General features: G+C 44.6%; 1 protein-coding gene across 1 annotated transcript in view; it reads left to right on the top strand.

Moving 5' to 3' along the window:
• The window catches only part of NAPEPLD (N-acyl phosphatidylethanolamine phospholipase D), a 78224-nt gene that overhangs the window by 4382 nt on the left and 59363 nt on the right, over positions 1 to 14479 (top strand). The window lies entirely within an intron of this gene.

Here is a 14479-nt window from a genome sequence, read left to right as displayed (position 1 = left end):
CAAGTGGTGGTGGTTGTTTCTTGACCAGGGATTGTTGAGTAAACCTGACATTCGGGGGCATGAGGTCATTTGTTCAGGACACAAAACAAGTGTAAGTCTGGACTGTAAACTGGATCTAGGGCTTTTAGACTCTAACTCCTGTGTTATTTCAAGCCACTGATTAAATGATTGTGGACTCCGTCTAAGTGAAAGGTTTAGTAAACTTGTTTGAGTTAATGTCAAAACTAGATAGAAGCGTTAGAATCCTGTTGGTCTTCGGGTACCTGGGTGGCTCAGTTTTTAAGCATCTGCCTTTGGTTCAGTTCATGATCTCAGGGTCCTGAGTTCAAGCCCCGCATGGGGCTCCTTAATTGGTAGGACCTACTTCTTCCACTCCCCCTACTTCTGTTTCCTCTCTCACTGTATCTCTCTCTGTCAAGTAAAATCTTTAAAAACAAAAAACATCCACCCTGTGCCATTACTCTATTATGTTGGTCTAAAATTTGTAATTTTCATTCATTTTATTTTTTAATAGGTAATTAAAAATTAATTAAAATCAGATATGACCAGGAAGCTTAAAGCCCCTTGAAACTGTTGGCCTGATACCTTGCTTGCTTACAGAGTTCCCAGCAGCCTCACCAGGTGAGTAAAGAATGTCACTTCCTGGCAAGTGCAGGAACCTCAGGATACTTTGGGGACCTCAGAAAGAGAAATTCCCCCCAATTGACGGCTATTGCAGGCATGGCAAGTACTTGGCTTGGCTTCTGGCCTGGAGAGGCTATTACAAGTTCAACCTAGAGATTCCTTATGAAAAGTTCCAGCAAAGCAGATTCTAAAAGATCTATATGATTACTCACTGTTCTTGCTGAGCTTATGTAAATAATTAGGCCAAGTTTGTGAAAACTGGACTTGTTTTTCAAATAAATTTGTCCTGACTTGACTATCTCTGAAAATGAGGGTTATTTTAGAAAGAAAAATTATGTTTCAGTAACACACCTTTGTGAATATTGAGTTCTAGATTTTGTTGTCTTTAAATGTTTGGTTGCCTAAGCTAGACAACTTGAGATAAACTTCAGAGAAGTTACACAACAGCTCGTTTAGATGATCTTACCTAACATTCTGTAGGAATAATAACAGAACCGATTGAACACAAATATGTTAGTTTTTATAGATACCTTTTCAGGCTGGGTAGAGACTTTTTCCGCCAAACATGAGATGGCAGAAGTAGTAGCCAAAAAAGCTACTAGAAAAAATAATTCCTAGGTTTGGGCCATGCATTTGTAAGTTCAGTCTCACAGGCATTAAAATTAAATTAAAAACTACACTGTGCCTACCAGCCCCAGAACTCCAGACAAGTAGCAAAAATAAACCCGACTCCTAAAGAGACCTTGACAAAGTTAATTCTGGAAACTGGCAATGGATGAGTGGATCTCTTTCTCTTCGCCCTCCTTAGGGCGCGATATACACCCTACTTAAACAAGGTTACCCCATTTAAAATAACTTTCAGGAGACCCCCTCCACTCTGCCCATGGCTACAAGAGGTTGCCCTAGCAAAAATGACTGATCAATCTGTACTCCAGTCACTGAAGGCACTAGAGTCTGTCTTAAAAAAAAAGCCCACATAGGGATCCAAGCTGCCCACACTGAGACAGAGATGGAGATGGAACCACATCCTTACCAACCCAGAGACTTGGTCTGGATATGCTGCCACCACAAAAACTTGAAGCCTAGGGGCGCCTGGGTGGCTCAGTGGGTTAAGCCGCTGCCTTCGGCTCAGGTCATGATCTCAGGGTCCTGGGATCGAGTCCCGCATCGGGCTCTCTGCTCAGCAGGGAGCCTGCTTCCTCCTCTCTCTCTCTGCCTGCCTCTCTGCCTACTTGTGATCTCTCTGTCAAATAAATAAATAAAATCTTTAAAACAACAACAACAAAACTTGAAGCCTCACTGAAAGGGACATTCACTGTCATCCTCACCACCCCTATGGCAGTAAAAGTAAAAGACATCAGGACTTGGATTCATACATGTCACAGCAAACGAGCCAAAAGCAAGAACACCCTCCAGAAATGGGAACCACTGCCGGTGGACCCCACCAACTGTGGACTAAAACTAAGACTCAAAAGGGTTTCATAACTTTTAACCCTGTTCCTACTCAGCAGCAGCCAGGAAACACCTCATCAGCCTCAAACAGCCCAATGGACCATAACAGTCCCTACTGTCTTCACTAACTTCCTTAAGGCCCCCACCGGAGCCTGCTTTGCTTGCAGTTCAGAAAGAGTCAAAGAATTGACTAATCTCCAAAGAAAAGGGGGGGAGTGTTGGGACCGATTCCACATTAAAACCTGTTAAACTCCTAGGGTCGGCTGGGCCTACTTAGCCATAGTGACTCCATGTTGCCTAGGTAGACATTTTATTGTTTAATAAATGCCTCAGCAGTTACTGATATCAGCTCCAGGTAACTGTTGCTAAAACACACACCTAAAACAAGGCCATTTTGTTTAATAAATGCCTCAACAATTATTAATATCAGTTCCAGGTAACTGTTACTAAAACACACAGGTAGGAGACATCCAATCAGCCAAAGCCACATACGTAGAGGTCTGCGGTTACGCCCTATAAAACTAACCTGTAAGACCAAGGGGGGGTCGCTCTCTTCAGAGGCGGCCCTGGCCGGTCAGTCTGTCTTCTAATGCTTGGCATAGAATAAAGCTTTACATTACTTTCACTTTGTCTCATCCTTGTTCCCCTGGCTAGTCAGTCTAACTTCTAATGCCTGGCATAGAATAAGACTTTGCATAACTTTCACTTTGTCTCAGTCTCGTTCCTTTGATAACAGACCCAACAGTTCAAAATTCAGAAAGTAAATCCTATGCCTCTTCTTCACCCTGTCCTCTGGCCACATGTCTCTTTCACAGAGACAACCTAGATCTCTACTTTCTCATTCCTCCTTTGAGAACTTGACCAGTATACAAAAGTCAACATCATGTTGGGCTTTTCTTCCTCCCTTTCTTTTACACAAATGGCAGCATATTGTGTACAACTCTGAGCTCCTGTGTTTATTTTTAAGATTTTATTTAATCTTTATACCCAACATGGGGTTTGAACTTAAAATCGAGGTCGAGGGGTGCCTGGGTGGCTCAGTTGGTTGGACAACTGCCTTCGGCTCAGGTCATGATCCTGGAGTCCCAGGATCGAGTCCCATATCAGGCTCCCAGCTCCATGGGAAGTCTGCTTCTCCCTCTGACCTTCTCCTCACTCATGTTCTCTCTCACTGTCTCTCTCTCAAATAAATAAATAAAATCTTAAAAAAAAAAATCGAGGTCGAGTTCTATGTTCTACCAACTGAGCAGCCAGGTGCCCCTTCAGTGCCTGTGTTCCTGAAACAATAGAACTGCCTGATCTTTCTATAGCACTATATAAAGATCTTCATCTTAAATATACAACTACAGACAATTCCACCAAATTGATGTTCCATTCATATAACCAGTCCCCAATGGATAGAAATTAATTTCTAATTTCTTACTGTTACAAACAACACTACAGTAGATGATGGCAAATGGGCATCTTTGGTAGACATCAATGCAGCATGACCTGGTATCCTTACCGGTCTGTCCTGGCTTAGGCTATAGGTCCCCCTGGGACAGGGAATGATGCATAAAGCATCTCTGAACTTATTTGCTTTGAGCAGGATCTAGCACATGGTAGGCATGCTGTTCAAGTTGATTCCACTGAAGGTATTGTACAAGGAATAAGCTGATATCTGTAAACTTTGTCATCTGCATGGGTGTGGGAACCATTAGTCATGTAGGCCAGTAAGGGTCTGTCGGGTTATCATGTAGGCCAGTAAGGGTCTGTCGGGTTAGTCTGTTTGCTCTTTCCCTCCCCTCTTCCATTCTCTGTCACTCATTACCCTGCCTGGGTAAACAGGAGCTGAGCCTTCTCAACAGCATCCCTGCCTTTGGCTTCCCATGGAGGTCTCCAGGGGGAGGCACTGCCAGGAGATGGAGAGTATGGCAGTGGGAAGATGGAAGTCCTTTCCCACTGCTTCCCTGCTTCTGCAGCTAAGGTTCCAACAGTGGTTTTGTCTTCCTCTGGGTCGGACTATGGCTCCCTCCATAGCTCCAGCTTTCCTTGTACTCACAATGAACTTTCTCTCTTCAAGGCTGGGGAGTAAGAGCTCCACTGTGAGTCCTGGGGTCCCTTTTTGGATCCCTTAACCCTGTCCACATCCCTATAAATCATCTTGCATTAAATGATCTTCAGGTACATCTTTGGCAGGGAATGCTGTTTTTCTGCCAATGCCCTCACTGATAAGGGGTCCCTTCTGAACCTGAGACTCAACCATTCTAAGTCTTGATGGAGAATTTTCCAACGGCTTTGAAATCTAACAAAACATACTAGGAGGTCACACCGTCACCAATCCCCTCTAGCTCTGATGAAGTTCTAGAACCTAGGTGAGGTTTGGTGGGCTGAGGTCCGGAGCCGATGACCAAGAAAGAATTCTTGAGACATCTTTGGTGCAAAATGGTGGTTTATTAAAGCACGGGGACAGGACCCGTGGGCAGGAAGAGCTGCTGCCCCGGGTTGTGAGGGATGGCAGGTTATGTACCCTGCTGTTGGGGGAAGGTGAGGGGAAGGGAGGTTTCAGTGGAGTTTTCATATGCTAAAGAGGGCCTACAAGGTGCCAGGATGTTCCAGGCCTGCCGGAGGCCTTGCCCTTGCTGCTGGATCAATGTTGTCTTTAGACCAGCCATTAACATTAAGATCTTTGGGAGACTTTTTGGTGGGGTCTCACAATCCTGCTATCAATCGTCTTTGTTAGTGAGATTTAGGACATTTGTAAGCCAAGGGAGACTCCGGTCTAGCAGGATTGTGAGCTCTGCAAGTTAACTATTTGCTTATTGTTCATGGCAGTCAGGGCTGCCTGAGGGATGCTACACATATGGAGGGGAGCAGATGAAGGGGGGGGGGTGCAAGGCGCCAGCTTTTGCTTTGTCCTCAGCCAGCCTCCTGCTCCCTCATCAGCTCAATAATAATAATAATAATAATAATAATAATGTTGAAAAGACATGCACGCACATACGCAAACGTTCCCCTGGTTCCACTGTGAGTACTTGGCCAGCATCAGCATGCGTGATTCAGCCTGGAATGTTTAATAAAAATATGCACAGGGTTTAAAGAGGGTCTCAGTGGCTTCTACCCAGAGGTTCTTTTTACTTACTGAAATAGCTCATAGGAACTGAAAAAATAAAGTGAGCAAATAAGACCAGCAAGGTTTTGTGTGAATGAAGCAGTATTCAGCTTTATACATTCCTTTTAATATATATAAATAGTATTTTCAATGTGTCATTTCTTGAATAGCTGTTCATTAGTAGGGGGTGAATTGCTTTTTTTTTTTTTTTCCTTAAATCTGTGGATTGCCCTCCAACCAATTAAGTTGAAAATTGGGTTTTTTCCCATGATTAGTCACTGAACGATAGCCTGAAGAGTCTTCAGGGCATGGAGATTGATTCTTTGTACTTGGAGTTGTAGGGATATCTGGTTTTAAGTAAAACATAATGGCTGCAGATTGCATTGTTGCTTGCTCATTAGCAAAGCTCCAGCTTTTGAAACTGGTGATTAGAATTTTTCCTTTGGGGAAGATCCGGCTGCAAAGTCTTCACATGCAGATTTTTGCTGGTAGATGTCAGCTACCAAGCATTTTAAAAGACCCATAAAAAGTAGGCCTGTCGTTTTGTCTCAAATCAGGCTGCTTCTAAGAGCTAGAACTTTCTCAGGCATAAAAAAGTAGTTTGAATGATTCATGAAATCCTTTCTCCACCCTAAAAATACAAGGATGAGGGAAGGACCAAATGATTCATTTAGTTGCAGCAAGTAAATGAAATTTCCTTTCGGGGAAATAGTCTGTGTGCACTGGTGTATATGCACATACATATATGGACAAGAAATGCAGATGTGTTGTCAACTCTATGCAGAGACTTTGCCTTAAAGACAGTATTCCCATAGGATTAAATTTAGTGTTTTTAAACCCTTGACTTTTAATTTTTTTTTTTTTAAGATTTTACTTATTTGACAGAGATTGCTAATAGGAAGAGAGGCAGATAGAGAGAAAGATGAGGAGGTAGGCTCCCTGCTGAGCAGAGAGCCCGATGCAGGACTCTATTCCAAGACCCTGAGATCATGACCTGAGCCCAAGGCCAAGACTTTAACCCACTGAGCCACCCAGGCACCCACCCCCCTGGACTTTTATTTCACATCATAGTTTACATGTATATTCTTAACGTTTTCATTTAGAATAGCACTGACAGCATGATAGGGTACCCTTAATTTTAATCCAATAGGGACATTGAATTCATGCATTACACTTAGGTACTTCTTCCTGGTTGACTAGCGATTGGATATTTCCTTAGAAAAATAAGCCAATGTTAAGGTTTTAAATCTCATATGGTCGTGTGGTCATATTTGATGTTGGTGTTTGGGTCCCCTAACTCTTAAGAATATTGAGCCTTGTCAGGCATTGGGACCAACTTGCTACCAATGGTGGGGGTAATATGGTTGTGTTTCTATGGAGAACCAGGTCCTGTTACTATTACTGTAAAATTGATATTTTTATATCTATGAGTAAGAATTACTCTGTATGGGAGTTGATGGTTTTCACAAAATGCTAGTCCTTACTCTAAGATGGTAAGCCGCTAATATTACAGCCAGCTTACAAATGAGGCTCTGAGAATATCCCATAGCTCCTTAGAAGGCAAGGTGAGATGCTGAGAAGAACCAGAGCTCTGAAAAAATTCTATGTTTTATGGACACCCGTCCCCGGCCCCGTCATCCTAAGTCTTCACTTTCATGGGATGTCTGTTTAAGGAATTTTCCCCCAAACAAACTCAGCCTGGAATTTTATGGTACTGAAGGCATCACTTTAGTTAAAATAAGGAAGAAAAACTTGTTTAGGGAAATTTTCCGTAAGATATCTTTCCTATTTTGCTTTAGAAGATCAATATAGAAATGGGAATAGTCTTCCAGATTTTGTCCCCAGGTCACTGCTTAGTATAATAGATTAAATGCATTCAGGACTAAAGGAATGGACCAAAGGTTAGTTAAGCCATCATTCTGCCAATGAGAAAATGTTCAGCTTTGGAGTAAAGAACTAATACATGTTACCCATGTTGATAATTGTATTTAATGTCATCACTCCTATTCCATAAGTCACAAGATGATATGCTTTCTGATGGATTTCAAAATCAGTTTCTTAAAATGTAGCATGTTGAGGTGCCTGGGTGGCTCAGTGGGGTAAGCCTCTGACTTCGGCTCAGGTCATGATCCCAGGGTCCTGGGATTGAACCCCACATGGGGCTCTCTGCTCAGCAGGGAGCCTGCTCCCCGCCCCATCCCCCACTCTGCCTGCCTCTCTGCCTACTTGTGATCTCTCTCTGTCCAATAAATAAATCTTAAAAAAAAAAAAAAAGTAACATGTTAAAAAGGTCCTCTCAGTCCTAGGAATAGGAATAGCCTTTGTTTTTTTCCTTTGTGTGTTATGTTGGATAAGAACACCTGCTCCAGGCAGGCTGCCTGGTTTGAAACCTGCTTTTGTTTACCTCACAAGCTTCCCTCCCAGGGCTGTTGGGAGAATTAATTAGGTTAATACATATGAAAGCATTCAGTGTGGAGTCTGGTAAGTAATTGCTCCATCACTTTTTGCCTCTAACCATTGTTTCCTGATAAACATATGCAAAGTTCTCTTTAAGCTACAAGAACAAAAACCTACCAGTGTCTAGGGTACTTATTATGTCTTCATGCTGGGTTTGATGATGATTTTATCTGCTGCTTTATCCTTCCCTGTATTGTAAGTAAGTCTAAAGTGAACATAGATTATTTTCATCATAAAATGTTCTTTTTTGTGACTTAGATAATTGCCAACAGGCAGACAGAAGTTAGTAACACAGGTCTTCACAGCAACACACAGTGCTTGAAACTTCCCCAGAAGCCTCATGGCGGAGAGGGGTGACCAAGTCCAGTGACTTGCTGGGTCTGAGTTGGGCGTACCTCTGCGGCAGTGTTGACAAAACAGTGCCAGCCTTGCCTGCTTGGGATTTTTCAGCTCCTAAATAGTCAACAACCAACGGCTGTGTCTTTTTAAAAATAATTGGTGCTATTACAACAATACATATCTACCCTCTCAACCGAAGCGGTCTTCAGTGAACCAGTGATGTGAAGAACAGCCAGACTCTCCAGGTCTTGGCAACGTGAGCATTAGAGGTTAACACAGAGCTCCACACAAGTGGTGACTTGCCTGCATCCTAATATTTGTAGGGTTCATTACCATTCACAAGGTCAAAAGGTCAAAGTCTAACTAGGTCTCCCACGCCTCCCTGTGACCCTCGGGTGAAGGCTTCGTATAGTAGTTTCGCTCTTGTGGCGGATCTACAGTATGGACAGGCAGGAGGAATGAACCGCATTCAGGAGTTAGGCCTTGAACTGGTTTGGGACATGGATTAGGAGAACATGTCCTGGGCGAAAGAAAGATCTGGAAGGCAGGAGGACACACTATCCAAGCCAAGTGAGGGGAGGTCTAGGCCCATTTGGGGAGGTCTAGGCCCATTTGGGAATGTCCCAAATGGTAGGGACAGGCCTGGTGAGCCAGAATAGGTGATAGTGGGAAATCCGGGCGGTGGGATTGGGAAGGCTTGTTAGCTGGTGGTTGGACCACAGTATGGGACTGGCCTTGTGGCCTTGTCCTTGAGACTCTCTGTGGAGGAAGGACTACAGGGTCTGAGACGTCAGGAGGGTTTCCAAAGAGACAGACTTAGTACTGATGGAGTACCAAGCTTCAGGCCCATAGGAGCAGAGCAGAGGTCCACATCTCCAAGCAGAGAGAGAGAGAGAGAGAGAGAGAGAGAGAGAGAGAGAGAGAGAGAGATTGTGTGTGTGTGTGTGTGTGTGTGTGTTGGGGAGGGTTGAAGCAGGAAAACTAGCAGCTGGAAAGGGTTGGTGGTGAGGTCCGGATTGGCCTAAACACCAGCCATTTGGTGGGAAACAGAGGCTGGAGGGGGTGTGAGGTGGCCTCAGACTTGAGTTAGGGGAGGGATTAACTAGTTGGGGGCTAGCTAGAACCCGGTAATAAAAACAGCAGGTATGTGCTGAGCACCTACTATGTGCCAGACATTGTACCAGGACTTTGCATACATTATCACTAACCTCAAAACACTTCTGTAAGGTAGGTGTAATCACTTCTAACACATAAATGAAGAAATTGGGGGCTTAGAGGACGCCTAATAGCCCAAGGTCACAGAGTTAAGAAGAGGCCAGTTGAGGTCTGCCTAAGTCCAAACCGACAGGCTTTCTAGTCCGTGAACGTATTTACTCCTTACTGTATATGACTGAGCACTGTTGGCTCCAGTTTCTTCGTTCTTGGGGGCAACATCTTACAAACAACCTATGATTAATGTCAAAACAGTAATAAAAAAAATTTAGAGAGTAAGAGGGAAAGTGGGAGTGGGAGGAGGACCAGAGGGAGATCATTTTTTTTTTTCTTTCAAGATTTTATTTATTTGACAGAGTGAGCAGAAGAGCAGGGAGAGTGGGAGAGGGAGAAGTGGAATCCCTGCTGAGCAGAGAGCCCGGAGGCCTGGTCCCAGAACCCTGCCTGGGATCATGACCTGAGCTGAAGGCAGAGGTTTTACGACTGAGCCACTCAGGTGCCCCGAGGGAGAGAATTTTTAAGCAGACTGTCTGCTGAGTGCAGAGCCCAATGTGGGGTTCAGGCCCATATCCCATGAGCCCACGGCCAGAGCTGGAAACCAAGAATGGGCTGCTCTACTGACTGGGTCACCCAGGTGCTCCCAAAAGGTAATTTTTTTATTTGTGGAAAAGTATGCTCGTCCATCAGGCTGGTAAAAATCAAATAATATAGTTACATATTGAAATAACAGGAGATGGCCATTACTCTAAGAAAATATGAGGGGCGCCTGGGTGACTCAGCTGGTTAAGCATCTGCATTTGGCTCAGGTCACCATCCCATGATCTTGGGATGGAGCCTGGTGCCAGGCTCCCTGCTCAGCGGGGAGTCTGCTTTTCCCTCTGCACAACCCCCCCGCCCCCATGTGTGTGCATACATACTCTCCTTCTCTCGAATAAAATCTTTAAAAATAAAAAAAACACACAGGACCTGGCTGTACCTTCTTCATTCTTTTTTTTTTTTTAAAGATTTTATTTATTTATTTGACAGAGATCACAAGTAGGCAGAGAGGCAGGCAGAGAGAGAGAGAGGGAAGCAGGCTCCCTGCTGAGCAGAGAGCCCGATGCGGGACTCGATCCCAGGACCCTGAGATCATGACCTGAGCCGAACGCAGCGGCTTAACCCACTGAGCCACGCAGGCGCCCTATACCTTCAACATTCTTACCATTTCACTAGTCTGGTGGAAGCTGTGCAAAGTAACATCGGGTGGCACCTGATGAACACTTACTCAAAATTAGAGTAGATTAAAAGAAAAAAAGCAATGATAATAGAAAAGACAGGGAAACAGATCCAGGGCCTCAGAAATATTAGTGATCCTAACACCTGGATTGCTTTGGGTTATGGGAAATATTTTGTACCCAGAGGGCTACTGTTGTATCCTAAATGTTAAATGTTGGTCCAGTCTGTCTGGCGGCTTTTTTCTATACCTTTTCATAAAAATCTATCATCTTAGTCATGTTCTTGCCACATAACAGGATGTTTGACCGAGACCCAGTCAAAACCTAAAATGCGGCTGGGATGATGGGCCCAATGTTCTACAGTAAGATTTTATAGATATAAACTTAAAAGCACTCTTTATTTTCAAAGAATAAACTGTATAAACGGGAGATGAGGGGAGGATTGGACTAAACAACCAACAACAATCTTTTTGCAACTGCGAGTTTAAAGTAATAATAGTATGACCAAAAAAGGTAATTCTATCTTAGACGATTTCTATAAAGTGACAATATTCTATCCAGGAGAATAGCTCTTCCCGCTCTGTTCTGTACACCTGGCTCTTCCTGGATCCTGCGTACGTGGGTACATCCTTAAGAAATTTTGGAGGTGCCCCCAAGGTGAATCTATCAGAAGTCACAGCTAAAATTAAGGCTGGCTCACGTGCGTCTGGTGGTTGATGGACAGATGAGCCTCTCGGGAGAGAATGGAAACAAAAGGAAGAGTCCGGTAGTGAACCCTGGCTCACTTCATGCCTTGAGTGTTGAAGGATGAGGGGTCTGAGCTTAAGGTTTTTTGTTGTTGTTTTTCAAAGAGTTTTTGTTGTCGTTGCTGTTCTTGCTTTTTAACGTAAGTCATTCTTTTTTTGCTTAAATGAGGATTCCAGAGACTGTACTTGGTTTTATACACTGTAGTATCCCTAGGTCTTTCCATGGTGCTTTAAGGAAAATTACTGCAGGTTTTACTTCCAGGATTCATATACTATAAGAAGTTCCTCACAAAATCCCAAAAGATGATTTCCCAGAATACATTGCATTGACACCTTGATCTTGGACTCCCTAGCCTCCAGAACTATAGTAGCAGTGTCTTTTTTTTTTTTTTTTTTAAAGACTTTATTGTTAGAGCAGGGGCAGCAGCAGGCAGAAGGAGAAGCAGACTCCCTCCTGAGCAAGGAGCCAGATGTGTGACTCAATCCCAGGACTCCGGGCTCATGACCTGAGCAGAAGGCAGATGTTTAAACAACTTAGCCACCCAGGCATCCCAGTAGCCATGTCTTGATAGTGTTGTCAAAAAGATGCAAGTCTGTAAACTAGAAAACAAGCGGCTGTTCTTACCCCCAGTTGTAGCACAGCTAGAGTAGTCTATGTATAACTAATAGCCTTTTCAAAGTCATTCTGACAAACTGTTCATGGACAATGATTAGAATTACTGCCCAAAAACTGACTGATGTCTTCTGTCTTTGCAGAGAGTTAATGTATGAGTGCAGAGAGCATCCTTTTCCCCTCCCCTCCTTTTTGGTGTGGTTTTTCTTTCTCTGTATCTCAATGTATTGGTGTCTCTCTGTCCATCTCTCTTTCTCCAAAGGGTTTTTTCAACTGGATAGCTGACAAACAATATTGTGCTAGTTTCAGGAGTACAGCAGTGATTTGGTATTTAAACAAGTTACGGAATGGTTACCACAGGAAGTCTGGTTCCCATCTGTTGCCATGCAAAGTGTTCCAGCACCACTGACTCTATTCCCCATGCTATGCTTTACATCCCTGCAAGTATCATTCGTCCCTGGAATTTATCTCCTAATTCAGGCAGTCCCTTCCCCTTGAATTCATGCCTGATCCCTACGGAGAGGGCACGGGAGTGAAACTGTTAAACAGCAATTTTTGCTAAAACGTTTCCAGATTTGGGGTGCAAGCAACATGTTCTTTGTGCTTGTAGAAGACTGCCCACCATCTGGGGTTAGGGATAGTGTCCCACTTTGCCCCAGAATGAAAACGTTTCCTGAGCCCTAGTGCACCAATAAGGGTACCCAGAAGTGACAGAAGTGTTTGGCACCGGCAGCAAACTTGTGAGCAGAGATGGTGTTAGCAAAGGGCAGCTGACCAGAATGGAAGCACAAGTGAGGTGCCCCTTGGGGACTCAGAAATGACCAAAAGTCTTCCCAAGGGAGCTAGAGGTATGAACTGTGTGGCCTATCTCAAGATAAAAAGTCTGGAAACACTGACAACTGAGTAATAGTTGAAGGGCGCCTGGGTGGCTCAGTAGTTAAGCCTCTGCCTTTGGCTCAGGTCATGATCCCAGGGTCTGGGATCGAGCCCCATGTCAGGCTCCCTGCTCAGCGGGAGTCTGCTTTTCCCTCTCTCTCTCTGCCCCTACCCCATGTGCTCTCTCTTACTCTCCCTCTTACTCTCTTAAATACATCTTTAAGAAAGAAGGCATGGGGGACTAGGATAGCGGTCTTCCACTGTTTGGGAGCAACTGGGAAATGGAAAGGAGAAGATAAGGTGCTCACACTCGATCCATCTCTTCAACACCATGCTCAGTGCTTCCGCATTTGATTTCCATAGTAGTCATTCCTTCCATTTTCCCAAATGTGAAAATCAAGGCTTGGAGGGGTTTTCTTTTTCTTTTTCTTTTTTACAGATTTATTTATTTATTTGACAGAGAGAGATCTCAAGAAGGTGGAGAGGCAGGCAGAGAGAGATGCAGGAGGAAGCAGGCTCCCCACTGAGCAGAGAGCCCAATGTGGGGCTCGAGAGGCTTAACCCACTGAACCACCCAGGTGCCCCAACAGGTCTGGTTTTTAAATGTGTCTGTATGGTGCCTGGGTGGCTCAGTCATTAAGTGTCTGCCTTCTGCTCAGGTCATGATCCCAGGGTCCTGCCCACATCAGGCTCCCTGCTCAGCGGGAAGAGTGCTTCTCCCTGTCCCACTCCCCCTGCTTGTGTTCCCTCTCTCCCTGTCTGTCTCTCTCTCTCTCTCTGTCAAATAAATAAATAAAATATTTTATGTCACCAACAGGTGGCAGAGCTGGGGGTGACATAGCAAATCCAGGGGTGTGCTGCTAAGGGTTAACTCCCGGCTCTCCGGGGGAAATGGAAGTCCGGGTTTGTAGCGTTTGCTGATTTCTCTGGTGTAAATATTCTCAAGCCGGTGTATTTCAAGCCACCAACACAATGCTATCAAACATAGGGTGGGGAAGAGACACACGAACAGCCAGCTCCTCCAAGTTCTAGGAGTCACCCCAATATATGGCTTCATGTCCCCCTGATCTACACTCTTCTCTATCGGCTTCATTCCGGGACCAGACTTCGTCTCCATGGGGCACAGGATGCAGTAGCTAATGACTTGAAATTCAAAAACCAGGTGGCCCTGAGGTGGCTGGCTGCCCGGAACAGGAACAGGATTGTGAGAGGAGATCCATCCATTCACTGAGGATTGCTGGGTGTTCCAAGTCTTCCTGCACATCCCAATCACCTGGAAAACTTGTTAATGTACAGGTTCTGGAGACTGCAGCATGGAGGCTAAAGTACTGACTCCAGAGCCAAGGAGCTTATGTTGAAGCCTGGTTCAGCCCCAGCTAGCTGGGTGGCCTCGGGCAAGTTCCTTAACCTCTCTGTGTCTCATTTTCATCACTGATAGATGGTGATGGTAACAACATTGACCCCACAGGGCTGTTGAGAGGTTAAATGAGTGTTTGTTAAGTGTTTAGAAGAGTGCCTGGAACACAGGAAACACTGCTATATAAAGTAGTAGTTGTGGCTATTACTGGGGCTTAGACTGGGTGAGGCCTCTGCATTTTTTAAAGTTTTTATTTGTTTTTGAGAGCATGTGAGCTCACACACGCAAGCACGATCGCACAAATAGGGTGTAGGGGTATAGGGAGAGGGAGAAGCATTCAGGAGGGACCCTGTTGTGGGGGTCATCCCAGGACCCTGGGATCATGAGCTGAGCCAGAGGCAGATGCTTAACCGACTGAGCTACCAAGGTGCTCCTCTCCGTATTTTAAAGACCCTTTCCTAGTGATTTTCACACACTCATATGGGCTTCCTCATAGAC

This window comes from Mustela nivalis, assembly GCF_964662115.1.
Source record: "Mustela nivalis genome assembly, chromosome: 12".
Lineage (NCBI taxonomy): Eukaryota > Metazoa > Chordata > Mammalia > Carnivora > Mustelidae > Mustela > Mustela nivalis.
Note: the sequence above shows the minus strand (reverse complement) of the source record. Positions and strands in the feature narration are given on the sequence as shown.